The sequence below is a fragment of the Canis aureus genome, chromosome 20, assembly GCF_053574225.1.
Source record: "Canis aureus isolate CA01 chromosome 20, VMU_Caureus_v.1.0, whole genome shotgun sequence".
NCBI lineage: Eukaryota > Metazoa > Chordata > Mammalia > Carnivora > Canidae > Canis > Canis aureus.
In genome coordinates, this window is record NC_135630.1 from 3,219,995 (window position 1) to 3,233,199 (window position 13,205).

The window sequence follows — 13,205 nt, forward strand, 5'->3', positions numbered from 1 at the left end:
CTGTACCTCCACAGCCAGCCTGCTGGTACCCTTGGCTTCTAAAAGGCCTAGGCTCGCTGTTTGACGGAAGTGCTGGGAGAGGTAATTGGAATCTCCCGGCAGGGATCCCTGGGTGGCGCAGCGGTTTAGCGCCTGCTTTTGGCCCAGGGCGCGATCCTGGAGACCCGGGATTGAATCCCAGTCGGGATCCCGGTGCATGGAGCCTGCTTCTTCCTCTGTCTGTGTCTCTGCCTCTCTCTCTCTCTCTGTGACTATCATAAATAAATAAAAAATTAAAAAATAAATAGAAAAAAAAGGAATCTCCCGGCACACAACACGAGTGCCTCCAACCTCAATTCACGATTTCCCAGTAATTCTTGTGGTAGACAGGTGCTACAAACTAAGTTCCATATGTGAGAAGGTAGCTGAACGCCAAGTCCAAAAGCATCTTATTTCTGAGAGTTGAGCACACCCTCAGTCCCTCACACTTCCACACTGCCTGCAGAGTGAGTCTCACACGTCTTCACCAGAGACGATTGCCAGAGGCTTCTGAGTACAAGTTAACAATGCAGACCTGGAGGGTATCTCCAGGTGCAGTAGAGTGGTAATCTTGGAACCTCCTGACTCAGAGTACTGCTACCTTCTCACTGCCATAGGAATGCAGCTAGTTGACAGCTGGCTTCAAGACATGCTTCCCTGTGAGACCTGAGGACAGGGCAGAAACCTCCCGCATCCTGCCTGACTGTAGGAGTAGCTGCTAACATCCTTATGTTAGTGGCTGGGAGAGGTTGCGGGAAAAGCATGTGTGAGCACTGGGCCTGAACTCCCGTGTATCTGAGTTGAATACAGCGATTTCCAATGGCCTTCATCAATCACAGTGTAGCTAGGTTCCAATTCCCATGTCCGAGTGGGTAGCAGACATCTGCCTCCCATGCATACACACTTCTGAGAGTTGAGCTTATGGCCTGTACCTCCACAGCCAGCCTGCTGGTACCCTTGGCTTCTAAAAGGCCTAGGCTCGCTGTTTGACGGAAGTGCTGGGAGAGGTAATTGGAATCACCCGGCACACAAGACTAGTGCCTCCAAGCTCAGTTCAGCGATTTCCTAGTAATTCCTGTGGTAGACTGGTGCTACATACTAAGTTCCATACGTGAGAGGGTAGCTTAACGCCTTGTCCAAAACCATCTTACTTCTGAGAGTTGAGCTCAGCCTCAGTCCCTCACAGTTCCACACTGCCTGCAGAGTGATTTTCGCAGCTCTTCAGCAGAGACGTTTGCCAGAGGCTTCTGAGACGCAGGGTAACAATGCAGATCTGGAGGGTATCCCCAGGTGCAGTCGACTGGTAATCTTGGAACCTCCTGACTCAGAATACTGCTACCTTCTCCCTGCCATAGGAATGCAGCTAGTTGACAGCTGGCTTCAAGACATGCTTCCCTGTGAGAGCTGAGGACAGGGCAGAACCCTCCCGCATGCTGCCTGACTGTAGGAGTAGCTGCTAACATCCTTATGTTAGTGGCTGGGAGAGGTTGCGGGAAAAGCATGTGTGAGCACTGGGCTTGAACTCCCGTGTATCTGAGTTGAATACACCGATTTCCAACGGCTTTCCTCAACCAGAGTGTTGCTAGGTTCCAAATTCCATGTACGAGCGGGAAGCAGACATCTGCCTCCCATGCATACACACTTCTGAGAGTTGAGCTTATGGCCTGTACCTCCACAGCCAGCCTGCTGGTACCCTTGGCTTCTAAAAGGCCTAGGCTCGCTGTTTGACGGATGTGCTGGGAGAGGTAATTGGAATCTCCGGGCACACAAGACGAGTGCCTCCAAGCTCAATTCACGATTTCCCAGTAATTCTTGTGGTAGACAGGTGCTACATACTAAGTTCCATATGTGAGAAGGTAGCTGAACGCCTTGTCCAAAAGCATCTTACTTCTGAGAGTTGAGAACACCCTCAGTCCCTCACACTTCCACACTGCCTGCAGAGTGAGTTTCACACGTCTTCACCAGAGACGATTGCCAGAGGCTTCTGAGTACAAGTTAACAATGCAGACCTGGAGGGTATCTCCAGGTGCAGTAGAGTGGTAATCTTGGAACCTCCTGACTCAGAGTACTGCTACCTTCTCCCTGCCATAGGAATGCAGCTAGTTGACAGCTGGCTTCAAGACATGCTTCCCTGTGAGAGCTGAGGACAGGGCAGAACCCTCCCGCATCCTGCCTGACTGTAGGAGTAGCTGCTAACATCCTAATGTTAGTGGCTGGGAGAGGTTGCGGGAAAAGCATGTGTGAGCACTGGGCCTGAACTCCCGTGTATCTGAGTTGAATACAGCCATTTCCAATGGCCTTCTTCAATCACAGTGTAGCTAGGTTCCAACTCCCATGTCCGAGTGGGTATCAGACATCTGCCTCCCATGCATACACACTTCTGAGAGTTGAGCTTATGGCCTGTACCTCCACAGCCAGCCTGCTGGTACCCTTGGCTTCTAAAAGGCCTAGGCTCGCTGTTTGACGGAAGTGCTGGGAGAGGTAATTGGAATCTCCCGGCACACAAGACGAGTGCCTCCAAGCTCAATTCACGATTTCCCAGTAATTCTTGTGGTAGACAGGTGCTACATACTAAGTTCCATACGTGAGATGGTAGCTGAACGCCTTGTCCAAAAGCATCTTACTTCTGAGAGTTGAGAACACCCTCAGTCACACACACTACCACACTGCCTGAAGAGTGAGTTTCACACGTCTTCACCAGAGAGGATTGCCAGAGGCTTCTGAGTACAAGTTAACAATGCAGACCTGGAGGGTATCTCCAGGTGCAGTAGAGTGGTAATCTTGGAACCTCCTGACTCAGAGTATTGCTACCTTCTCACTGCCATAGGAATGCAGCTAGTTGACAGCTGGCTTCAAGACATGCTTCCCTGTGAGAACTGAGGACAGGGCAGAACCCTCCCGCTTCCTGCCTGACTGTATGAGTAGCTGCTAACATCCTAATGTTAGTGGCTGGGAGAGGTTGCGGGAAAAGCATGTGTGAGCATTGGGCCTGAACTCCCGTGTATCTGAGTTGAATACAGCCATTTCCAATGGCCTTCCTCAATCACAGTGTAGCTAGGTTCCAACTCCCATGTCCGAGTGGGTAGCAGACATCTTCCTCCCATGCATACACACTTCTGAGAGTTGAGCTTATGGCCTGTACCTCCACATCCAGCCTGCAGGTACCCTTGGCTTCTAAAAGGCCTAGGCTCGCTGTTTGACGGAAGTGCTGGGAGAGGTAATTGGAATCTCCCGGCACACAAGACGAGTGCCTCCAAGCTCAATTCACGATTTCCCAGTAATTCTTGTGGTAGACAGGTGCTACATACTAAGTTCCATATGTGAGAAGGTAGCTGAACGCCTTGTCCAAAAGCATCTTACTTCTGAGAGTTGACCACACCCTCAGTCCCTCACACTTCCACACTGCCTGCAGAGTGAGTTTCACACTTCTTCACCAGAGACGATTGCCAGAGGCTTCTGAGTACAAGTTAACAATGCAGACCTGGAGGGTATCTCCAGGTGCAGTAGAGTGGTAATCTTGGAACCTCCTGACTCAGAGTACTGCTACCTTCTCACTGCCATAGGAATGCAGCTAGTTGACAGCTGGCTTCAAGACATGCTTCCCTGTGAGAGCTGAGGACACGGCAGAACCCTCCCGCATCATGCCTGACTGTAGGAGTAGCTGCTAACATCCTAATGTTAGTGGCTGGGAGAGGTTGCGGGAAAAGCATGTGTGAGCACTGGGCCTGAACTCCCGTGTATCTGAGTTGAATACAGCGATTTCCAATGGCCTTCTTCAATCACAGTGTAGCTAGGTTCCAACTCCCATGTCCGAGTGGGTAGCAGACATCTGCCTCCCATGCATATACACTTCTGAGAGTTGAGCTTATGGCCTGTACCTACACAGCCAGCCTGCTGGTACCCTTGGCTTCTAAAAGGCCTAGGCTGGCTGTTTGACGGAAGTGCTGGGAGAGGTAATTGGAATCACCCGGCACACAAGACTAGTGCCTCCAAGCTCAGTTCAGCGATTTCCTAGTAATTCCTGTGGTAGACTGGTGCTACATACTAAGTTCCATACGTGAGAGGGTAGCTGAACGCCTTGTCCAAAACCATCTTACTTCTGAGAGTTGAGCTCAGCTCAGTCCCTCACAGTTCCACACTGCCTGCAGAGTGAGTTTCGCAGGTCTTCAGCAGAGACGTTTGCCAGAGGCTTCTGAGACGCAGGGTAACAATGCAGACCTGGAGGGTATCCCCAGGTGCAGTCGACTGATAATCTTGGAACCTCCTGACTCGGAATACTGCTACCTTCTCACTGCCATAGGAATGAAGCTAGTTGACAGGTAGCTGGCTTCAAGACATGCTTCCCTGTGAGAGCTGAGGACAGGGCAGAACCCTCCCGCATGCTGCCTGACTGTAGGAGAAGCTGCTGACATCCTAATGTTAGTGGCTGGGAGAGGTTGCGGGAAAAGCATGTGTGAGCACTGGGCCTGAACTCCCGTGTATCTGAGTTGAATAAAGCGATTTCCAACGACTCTCCTCAACCAGAGTGTAGCTAGGTTCCAAATCCCATGTACGAGCGGGTAGCAGACATCTGCGTCCCATGCATACACACTTCTGAGAGTTGAGCTTATGGCCTGTACCTCCACATCCAGCCTGCTGGTACCCTTGGCTTCTAAAAGGCCTAGGCTCGCTGTTTGACGGAAGTGCTGGGAGAGGTAATTGGAATCTCCCGGCACACAAGACGAGTGCCTCCAAGCTCAATTCACGATTTCCCAGTAATTCTTGTGGTAGACAGGTGCTACATACTAAGTTCCATATGTGAGATGGTAGCTGAACGCCTTGTCCAAAAGCATCTTACTTCTGAGAGTTGAGCCCACCCTCAGTCCCTCACAGTTCCACACTGCCTGCAGAGTGAGTTTCACACGTCTTCACCAGAGACGATTGCCAGAGGCTTCTGAGTACAAGTTAACAATGCAGACCTGGAGGGTATCTCCAGGTGCAGTAGAGTGGTAATCTTGGAACCTCCTGACTCAGAGTACTGCTACCTTCTCACTGCCATAGGAATGCAGCTAGTTGACAGCTGGCTTCAAGACATGCTTCCCTGTGAGAGCTGAGGACAGGGCAGAACCCTCCCGCATCCTGCCTGACTGTAGGAGTAGCTGCTAACATCCTAATGTTAGTGGCTGGGAGACGTTGCGGGAAAAGCATGTGTGAGCACTGGGCCTGAACTCCCCTGTATCTGTGTTGAATACAGCGATTACCAATGGCCTTCTCCAATCACAGTGTAGCTAGGTTCCATCTCCCATGTCCGAGTGGGTAGCAGACATCTGCCTCCCATGCATACACACTTCTGAGAGTTGAGCTTATGGCCTGTACCTCCACATCCAGCCTGCTGGTACCCTTGGCTTCTAAAAGGCCTAGGCTCGCTGTTTGACGGAAGTGCTGGGAGAGGTAATTGGACTCACCCGTCACACAAGACTAGTGCCTCCAAGCTCAGTTCAGCGATTTCCTAGTAATTCCTGTGGTAGACTGGTGCTACATACTAAGTCCCATACGTGAGAGGGTAGCTGATCGCCTTGTCCAAAACCATCTTACTTTTGAGAGTTGAGCTCAGCCTCAGTCCCTCACAGTTCTACACTGCCTGCCGAGTGAGTTTCGCAGGTCTTCAGCAGAGACGTTTGCCAGAGGCTTCTGAGACGCAGGGTAACAATGCAGACCTGGAGGGTATCCCCAGGTGCAGTCGACTGGTAATCTTGGAACCTCCTGACTCAGAATACTGCTACCTTCTCACTGCCATAGGAATGCAGCTAGTTGACAGCTGGCTTCAAGACATGCTTCCCTGTGAGAGCTGAGGACAGGGCAGAACCCTCCCGCATGCTGCCTGACTGTAGGAGTAGCTGCTAACATTCTTATGTTAGTGGCTGGGAGAGGTTGCGGGAAAAGCATGTGTGAGCACTGGGCCTGAACTCCCGTGTATCTGAGTTGAATACAGCGATTTCCAACGGCTTTCCTCAACCAGAGTATAGCTAGGTTCCAAATCCCATGTAAGAGCGGGTAGCAGACATCTGTCTCCCATGCATACACACTTCTGAGAGTTCAGCTTATGGCCTGTACCTCCACAGCCAGCCTGCTGGTACCCTTGGCTTCTAAAAGGCCTAGGCTCGCTGTTTGATGGAAGTGCTGGGAGAGGTAATTGGAATCACCCGGCACACAAGACTAGTGCCTCCAAGCTCAGTTCAGCGATTTCCTAGTAATTCCTGTGGTAGATGCGTGCTACATACTAAGTTCCATACGTGAGAGGGTAGGTGAACGCCTTGTCCAAAACCATCTTACTTCTGAGAGTTGAGCTCAGCCTCAGTCCCTCACTGTTCGACACTGCCTGCAGAGTGAGTTTCGCAGGTCTTCAGCAGAGACGTTTGCCAGAGGCTTCTGAGACGCAGGGTAACAATGCAGACCTGGAGGGTATCCCCAGGTGCAGTCGACTGGTAATCTTGGAACCTCCTGACTCAGAATACTGCTACCTTCTCACTGCCATAGGAATGCAGCTAGTTGACAGCTGGCTTCAAGACATGCTTCCCTGTGAGAGATGAGGACAGGGCAGAACCCTCCCGCATGCTGCCTGACTGTAGGAGTAGCTGCTAACATCCTTATGTTCGTGGCTGGGAGAGGTTGCGGGAAAAGCATGTGTGAGCACTGGGCCTGAACTCCCGTGTATCTGAGTTGAATACAGCGATTTCCAACGGCTTTCCTCAACCAGAGTGTAGCGAGGTTCCAAATCCCATATATGAGCGGGTAGCAGACATCTGCCTCCCATGCATACACACTTCTGAGAGTTGAGCTTATGGCCTGTACCTCCACATCCAGCCCGCTGGTACCCTTGGCTTCTAAAAGGTCTAGGCTCGCTGTCTGACGCAAGTGCTGGGAGAGGTAATTGGAATCTCCTGGCACACAAGACGAGTGCCTCCAAGCTCAATTCACGATTTCCCAGTAATTCTTGTGGTAGACAGGTGCTACATACTAAGTTCCATATGTGAGAAGGTAGCTGAACGCCTTGTCCAAAAGCATCTTACTTCTGAGAGTTGAGAACACCCTCAGTCACACACACTACCACACTGCCTGAAGAGTGAGTTTCACACGTCTTCACCAGAGAGGATTGCCAGAGGCTTCTGAGTACAAGTTAACAATGCAGACCTGGAGGGTATCTCCAGGTGCAGTAGAGTGGTAATCTTGGAACCTCCTGACTCAGAGTATTGCTACCTTCTCACTGCCATAGGAATGCAGCTAGTTGACAGCTGGCTTCAAGACATGCTTCCCTGTGAGAACTGAGGACAGGGCAGAACCCTCCCGCTTCCTGCCTGACTGTATGAGTAGCTGCTAACATCCTAATGTTAGTGGCTGGGAGAGGTTGCGGGAAAAGCATGTGTGAGCATTGGGCCTGAACTCCCGTGTATCTGAGTTGAATACAGCCATTTCCAATGGCCTTCTTCAATCACAGTGTAGCTAGGTTCCAACTCCCATGTCCGAGTGGGTAGCAGACATCTTCCTCCCATGCATACACACTTCTGAGAGTTGAGCTTATGGCCTGTACCTCCACATCCAGCCTGCAGGTACCCTTGGCTTCTAAAAGGCCTAGGCTCGCTGTTTGACGGAAGTGCTGGGAGAGGTAATTGGAATCTCCCGGCACACAAGACGAGTGCCTCCAAGCTCAATTCACGATTTCCCAGTAATTCTTGTGGTAGACAGGTGCTACATACTAAGTTCCATATGTGAGAATGTAGCTGAACGCCTTGTCCAAAAGCATCTTACTTCTGAGAGTTGACCACACCCTCAGTCCCTCACACTTCCACACTGCCTGCAGAGTGAGTTTCACACTTCTTCACCAGAGACGATTGCCAGAGGCTTCTGAGTACAAGTTAACAATGCAGACCTGGAGGGTATCTCCAGGTGCAGTAGAGTGGTAATCTTGGAACCTCCTGACTCAGAGTACTGCTACCTTCTCACTGCCATAGGAATGCAGCTAGTTGACAGCTGGCTTCAAGACATGCTTCCCTGTGAGAGCTGAGGACACGGCAGAACCCTCCCGCATCATGCCTGACTGTAGGAGTAGCTGCTAACATCCTAATGTTAGTGGCTGGGAGAGGTTGCGGGAAAAGCATGTGTGAGCACTGGGCCTGAACTCCCGTGTATCTGAGTTGAATACAGCGATTTCCAATGGCCTTCTTCAATCACAGTGTAGCTAGGGTCCAACTCCCATGTCCGAGTGGGTAGCAGACATCTGCCTCCCATGCATATACACTTCTGAGAGTTGAGCTTATGGCCTGTACCTACACAGCCAGCCTGCTGGTACCCTTGGCTTCTAAAAGGCCTAGGCTGGCTGTTTGACGGAAGTGCTGGGAGAGGTAATTGGAATCACCCGGCACACAAGACTAGTGCCTCCAAGCTCAGTTCAGCGATTTCCTAGTAATTCCTGTGGTAGACTGGTGCTACAAACTAAGTTCCATACGTGAGAGGGTAGCTGAACGCCTTGTCCAAAACCATCTTACTTCTGAGAGTTGAGCTCAGCTCAGTCCCTCACAGTTCCACACTGCCTGCAGAGTGAGTTTCGCAGGTCTTCAGCAGAGACGTTTGCCAGAGGCTTCTGAGACGCAGGGTAACAATGCAGACCTGGAGGGTATCCCCAGGTGCAGTCGACTGATAATCTTGGAACCTCCTGACTCGGAATACTGCTACCTTCTCACTGCCATAGGAATGAAGCTAGTTGACAGGTAGCTGGCTTCAAGACATGCTTCCCTGAGAGAGCTGAGGACAGGGCAGAACCCTCCCGCATGCTGCCTGACTGTAGGAGAAGCTGCTGACATCCTAATGTTAGTGGCTGGGAGAGGTTGCGGGAAAAGCATGTGTGAGCACTGGGCCTGAACTCCCGTGTATCTGAGTTGAATAAAGCGATTTCCAACGACTCTCCTCAACCAGAGTGTAGCTAGGTTCCAAATCCCATGTACGAGCGGGTAGCAGACATCTGCCTCCCATGCATACACACTTCTGAGAGTTGAGCTTATGGCCTGTACCTCCACATCCAGCCTGCTGGTACCCTTGGCTTCTAAAAGGCCTAGGCTCGCTGTTTGACGGAAGTGCTGGGAGAGGTAATTGGAATCTCCCGGCACACAAGACGAGTGCCTCCAAGCTCAATTCACGATTTCCCAGTAATTCTTGTGGTAGACAGGTGCTACATACTAAGTTCCATATGTGAGATGGTAGCTGAACGCCTTGTCCAAAAGCATCTTACTTCTGAGAGTTGAGCCCACCCTCAGTCCCTCACAGTTCCACACTGCCTGCAGAGTGAGTTTCACACGTCTTCACCAGAGACGATTGCCAGAGGCTTCTGAGTACAAGTTAACAATGCAGACCTGGAGGGTATCTCCAGGTGCAGTAGAGTGGTAATCTTGGAACCTCCTGACTCAGAGTACTGCTACCTTCTCACTGCCATAGGAATGCAGCTAGTTGACAGCTGGCTTCAAGACATGCTTCCCTGTGAGAGCTGAGGACAGGGCAGAACCCTCCCGCATCCTGCCTGACTGTAGGAGTAGCTGCTAACATCCTAATGTTAGTGGCTGGGAGACGTTGCGGGAAAAGCATGTGTGAGCACTGGGCCTGAACTCCCCTGTATCTGAGTTGAATACAGCGATTACCAATGGCCTTCTCCAATCACAGTGTAGCTAGGTTCCATCTCCCATGTCCGAGTGGGTAGCAGACATCTGCCTCCCATGCATACACACTTCTGAGAGTTGAGCTTATGGCCTGTACCTCCACATCCAGCCTGCTGGTACCCTTGGGTTCTAAAAGGCCTAGGCTCGCTGTTTGACGGAAGTGCTGGGAGAGGTAATTGGACTCACCCGTCACACAAGACTAGTGCCTCCAAGCTCAGTTCAGCGATTTCCTAGTAATTCCTGTGGTAGACTGGTGCTACATACTAAGTTCCATACGTGAGAGGGTAGCTGAACGCCTTGTCCAAAACCATCTTACTTCTGAGAGTTGAGCTCAGCCTCAGTCCCTCACAGTTCTACACTGCCTGCCGAGTGAGTTTCGCAGGTCTTCAGCAGAGACGTTTGCCAGAGGCTTCTGAGACGCAGGGTAACAATGCAGACCTGGAGGGTATCCCCAGGTGCAGTCGACTGGTAATCTTGGAACCTCCTGACTCAGAATACTGCTACCTTCTCACTGCCATAGGAATGCAGCTAGTTGACAGCTGGCTTCAAGACATGCTTCCCTGTGAGAGCTGAGGACAGGGCAGAACCCTCCCGCATGCTGCCTGACTGTAGGAGTAGCTGCTAACATCCTTATGTTAGTGGCTGGGAGAGGTTGCGGGAAAAGCATGTGTGAGCACTGGGCCTGAACTCCCGTGTATCTGAGTTGAATACAGCGATTTCCAACGGCTTTCCTCAACCAGAGTGTAGCTAGGTTCCAAATCCCATGTAAGAGCGGGTAGCAGACATCTGTCTCCCATGCATACACACTTCTGAGAGTTCAGCTTATGGCCTGTACCTCCACAGCCAGCCTGCTGGTACCCTTGGCTTCTAAAAGGCCTAGGCTCGCTGTTTGATGGAAGTGCTGGGAGAGGTAATTGGAATCACCCGGCACACAAGACTAGTGCCTCCAAGCTCAGTTCAGCGATTTCCTAGTAATTCCTGTGGTAGACTGGTGCTACATACTAAGTTCCATACGTGAGAGGGTAGGTGAACGCCTTGTCCAAAACCATCTTACTTCTGAGAGTTGAGCTCAGCCTCAGTCCCTCACTGTTCGACACTGCCTGCAGAGTGAGTTTCGCAGGTCTTCAGCAGAGACGTTTGCCAGAGGCTTCTGAGACGCAGGGTAACAATGCAGACCTGGAGGGTATCCCCAGGTGCAGTCGACTGGTAATCTTGGAACCTCCTGACTCAGAATACTGCTACCTTCTCACTGCCATAGGAATGCAGCTAGTTGACAGCTGGCTTCAAGACATGCTTCCCTGTGAGAGATGAGGACAGGGCAGAACCCTCCCGCATGCTGCCTGACTGTAGGAGTAGCTGCTAACATCCTTATGTTCGTGGCTGGGAGAGGTTGCGGGAAAAGCATGTGTGAGCACTGGGCCTGAACTCCCGTGTATCTGAGTTGAATACAGCGATTTCCAACGGCTTTCCTCAACCAGAGTGTAGCGAGTTTCCAAATCCCATATATGAGCGGGTAGCAGACATCTGCCTCCCATGCATACACACTTCTGAGAGTTGAGCTTATGGCCTGTACCTCCACATCCAGCCCGCTGGTACCCTTGTTTTCTAAAAGGTCTAGGCTCGCTGTCTGACGCAAGTGCTGGGAGAGGTAATTGGAATCTCCTGGCACACAAGACGAGTGCCTCCAAGCTCAATTCACGATTTCCCAGTAATTCTTGTGGTAGACAGGTGCTACATACTAAGTTCCATATGTGAGAAGGTAGCTGAACGCCTTGTCCAAAAGCATCTTACTTCTGAGAGTTGAGCACACCCTCAGTCCCTCACACTTCCACACTGCCTGCAGAGTGAGTTTCACACGTCTTCACCAGAGACGATTGCCAGAGGCTTCTGAGTACAAGTTAACAATGCAGACCTGGAGGGTATCTCCAGGTGCAGTAGAGTGGTAATCTTGGAACCTCCTGACAGAGTACTGCTACCTTCTCACTGCCATAGGAATGCAGCTAGTTGACAGCTGGCTTCAAGACATGCTTCCCTGTGAGAGCTGAGGACAGGGCAGAACCCTCCCGCATCCTGCCTGACTGTAGGAGTAGCTGCTAACATCCTAATGTTAGTGGCTGGGAGAGGTTGCGGGAAAAGCATGTGTGAGAACTGGGCCTGAACTCCCGTGTATCTGAGTTGAATACAGCGATTTCCAATGGCCTTCTTCAATCACAGTGTAGCTAGGTTCCAACTCCCATGTCCGAGTGGGTAGCAGACATCTGCCTCCCATGCATATACACTTTTGAGAGTTGAGCTTATGGCCTGTACCTCCACAGCCAGCCTGCTGGTACCCTTGGCTTCTAAAAGGCCTAGGCTCGCTGTTTGACGGAAGTGCTGGGAGAGGTAATTGGAATCACCCGGCACACAAGACTAGTGCCTCCAAGCTCAGTTCAGCGATTTCCTAGTAATTCCTGTGGTAGACTGGTGCTACATACTAAGTTCCATACGTGAGAGGGTAGCTGAACGCCTTGTCCAAAACCATCTTACTTCTGAGAGTTGAGCTCAGCCTCAGTCCCTCACAGTTCCACACTGCCTGCAGAGTGAGTTTCGCAGGTCTTCAGCAGAGACGTTTGCCAGAGGCTTCTGAGACGCAAGGTAACAATGCAGACCTGGAGCGTATCCCCAGGTGCAGTCGACTGGTAATCTTGGAACCTCCTTACTCAGAATACTGTTACCTTCTCACTGCCATAGGAATGCAGCTAGTTGACACCTGGCTTCAAGACATGCATCCTGTGAGAGCTGAGGACAGGGCAGAACGCTCCCGCATGCTGCCTGACTGTAGGACTAGCTGCTAACATCCTAATGTTAGTGGCTGGGAGAGGTTGCGGGAAAAGCATGTGTGAGCACTGGGCCTGAACTCCCGTGTATCTGAGGTGAATACAGCCATTTCCAACGACTTTCCTCAACCAGAGTGTAGCTAGGTTCCAAATCCCATGTACGAGCGGGTAGCAGACATCTGCCTCCCATGCATAACACTTCTGAGAGTTGAGCTTATGGCCTGTACCTCCACATCCAGCCTGCTGGTACCCTTGGCTTCTAAAAGGCCTAGGCTCGCTGTTTGACGGAAGTGCTGGCAGAGGTAATTGGAATCTCCCGGCACACAAGACGAGTGCCTCCAAGCTCAATTCACGATTTCCCAGTAATTCTTGTGGTAGACATGTGCTACATACTAAGTTCCATATGTGAGAAGGTAGCTGAACGCCTTGTACAAAAGCATCTTACTTCTGAGAGTTGAGCACACACTCAGTCCCTCACACTTCCACTGCCTGCAGAGTGAGTTTCACACGTCTTCACCAGAGACGATTGCCGGAGGCTTCTGAGTACAAGTTACAATGCAGACCTGGAGGGTATCTCCAGGTGCAGTAGAGTGGTAATCTTGGAACCTCCTGACTCAGAGTACTGCTACCTTCTCACTGCCATAGGAATGCAGCTAGTTGACAGCTGGCTTCAAGACATGCTTCCCTG